The following is a 2,724-nucleotide window of genomic DNA, read 5'->3' on the forward strand; positions in this document are numbered from 1 at the left end:
TACACCCATCGACAAAACGACAGGCGTACGTCGATATCGTCGTCGGAGGTTCTCTCGTCGATAATTGATTGACCTACCTTCGACTACTCGGGTTTGTTTTGCCAACTTGTGTTCACAGTGGTAGTTATTTTTAATCTGGTCTACTATCGAACAAATATCACTATTCAGATTTGCCACATATAACTCTCGTCCCATTGCAAGCAACAGGCCGTTAGTGGATGTGTAGCAGTCTGTGTCGAGAACTTCCAACTAAAACTTCCAGCTTCAGAAACCTAAGCTGAAGTTGTACTATACATTTACAAAACTATAATAGTAATTAAATAACTTGTGAAAATATCTAAGTAATTATTACAGGCGTTTTTCTTCTTTTTGTGCAATTAGACGTTTTTCGCTTCAACTGATTTTCTCTGAAGACTGAAAAGTTATTGCACATTATCGGTGTGTGTTAAGTTAATCTAAAAGGCAGTCTTTTATGCCTAGCAAACTATTATTAACTATGTGGCATACGCTGTATAAGTACACTAAAACATAACTTGCATGCATATTCTTAGAAGACTTGGTAGCAAAGGAGAAGATCTCACAAGGTGTTTGTTGCAACGTCTGAAGAATATATATTAATATAGATAACGTGGGCAGACCATTTTTTCGTGTTCGGTAAATACTTTTTATATAAAGACATGTCGATAAAAATCAACAGTGTCGAAATAGGTTCTTTTTTTTTCTAGATATAGAAACAAAGGAAATTACGTTTTTAAGCTATACGTCGTAGAGTATAAGTCGTCTTCGACATGGAATTGACGATTCGGTAGCTTAATAATAATCTATCATAAATCCCGAGCCATTAGTTGCTATGAATAAACTTCCCTTCTAAAACCAGTCCAGTATCGCTGAGAACCCTTTTTGGGGGGGGGGGGGGGGGGTTGTGGCGGTAAAATGAATTGAGATATAGCCGGGGGGAAGGAAGTCAAGGGGGGCTCGATTTTCTTTCTTTTACGCAAACAAATGAAGTTTTTGTTTGGGCCAAAGGGGAGGAAACACCTCAAAATTTCAGGTGTCTTATTTGATTAAAGCTAATGCGAAAGCTGAATTCCATCTACATTTAATATTTATATTTAAAATGTTAAAAAAAAAAAAAAGGGAAACCTGTACAGCTATTATATATGAACGGCTGGGTGGAGAAGTTTTCATCAGTCGAGAAAAATTGCGCGTGCGTAATTTCCATAGCATAGGCGATTGTCTAATGTGTGAGAATCGAAAGAGTGTGCCTCTTTCGTTAATAAAATTTCAAGGTTTTCAACGAAAAACAGTAAATTACATATGGCCTATTGAGTAAATGTTGTCGTTTCTAACTACCATAACATCGACGAAACAGCATTTCATGCTTTGTATATATGAAAATATTTAACAGGCCACTTTTGACGTAAAAATAACTTCATACGTATTTGTACATTTTTCGTCCTCTGTGACGGGCGCTGGTTTACTACGTCTGTCAGTATAGAGTAATTCTATACGATATTTGCTTTTTTTTCTGAACGTTTGCACGGGGCTCAGGGTGGCTCGTTTTGTCGATAATCCTATGCTTCCTCTCCCTGCGTTGTTTTTGATCACTGCGTCATTCCATCGATCCATTTTGCTAAAAATGAGTTATAAAGATTGCAATGTCAACTTCCGCAACTCTTCCCTTTAACTTTCCTTTGCATGAGAGAGGCTGTCGACTAACTTTTCCATGCGAGCTCCTTTAGCCTCCAAAGACGTTAACGGCAAATTTCCAACTCGCATTTGCTTCGTACCCGCTTGTCCGCTCCTGCCCCTTCACTTTATACGGGAGCACAGCTTAGGTCTTGTTACCGGCAATGTTGGCAGTACGCAAGCGTCCCATAGTGCTCGTTATTTTTCCTAAAGGTATGGCAGTGTGCAAAGGCGTCGACTGCAAATGCCAGCACAGCGAAGGAGTCAATACCGAATTCGTTGTGCAGTCCCCGTTTGCGTTGAAATATTATATATTGCCCAAGCCAATTGCTTCCGCAGTTCCAACCCAGCAATGCCGGCCAGCCGGTTTAACTTTCCTGTCACCAGTACGGGTAACAAAGTGTTTCTGACAAAAATATTTTTATACATAAAACTTTTGTTTGCTCTCTCGCTAACGAAAAGGTAGGAGAAGTATGTGAAAGGTGCGAAGGGGCAAAGAGAGGTACAAATGAGAAGAAGGCAACCGGATGGGTCAACTGGGAAAAAGGGGGCGACAGAGGATGGAGACGGGATGTGCGGTCGCTGGTAAACTGCAATGGTTTGAGAGAAAAGTTAAGGCGACCGTTCTGTCGGAGTGAGCACAACCGGCCAGTAGCAATGACTGGGCAAGGCAATTGAACCGAGTATGGGGCGGGCCTGTACGACGAAAAGACGGGGCGAACTGAAAATGACGAGGATCAAGAAAAGTCATCGAGAGATATGCCAAGAGAAAAGTGGCCATTTCTTGGTGTGTGAGAAGGCGTGACTATCATCGCTGTCATGCATTTATGTATTAGTAGAACACATTTAGTTTCGTTTAGGCGAGCGGTGTAGGTTGCGTAGTAGGAATTGTCAAGACCGATCGTCAGTGTGCAAATGCCTGAAAAAGACGGACCAGGTTGGTAGGTCGGTAAGGGAAGTCCTGTATAGGCTAACGATATAAGTAGGTAAAAATGCAGCGTTAATGATTAGGTACAGGATGGCTGTAGCAATAAT

General features: G+C 41.1%; 1 protein-coding gene across 1 annotated transcript in view; it reads right to left on the minus strand.

Annotated features, from left to right (window-relative positions):
• Positions 1-1,461: 1,461 nt before the first annotated feature.
• The window catches only part of LOC111244355 (T-box transcription factor TBX10-like), a 36,409-nt gene continuing 35,146 nt past the window's right edge, over positions 1,462-2,724 (minus strand). Inside the window, exon 7 of the mRNA XM_022791364.2 lies at positions 1,462-2,608. The gene's annotated coding sequence lies outside the window, so the exon portion shown is untranslated. The remainder of the gene's footprint in view (positions 2,609-2,724) is intronic.

Source organism: Varroa destructor, unplaced genomic scaffold, assembly GCF_002443255.2.
Source record: "Varroa destructor unplaced genomic scaffold, Vdes_3.0 BEIS01000002.1, whole genome shotgun sequence".
NCBI classification, from domain to species: Eukaryota; Metazoa; Arthropoda; class Arachnida; order Mesostigmata; family Varroidae; genus Varroa; species Varroa destructor.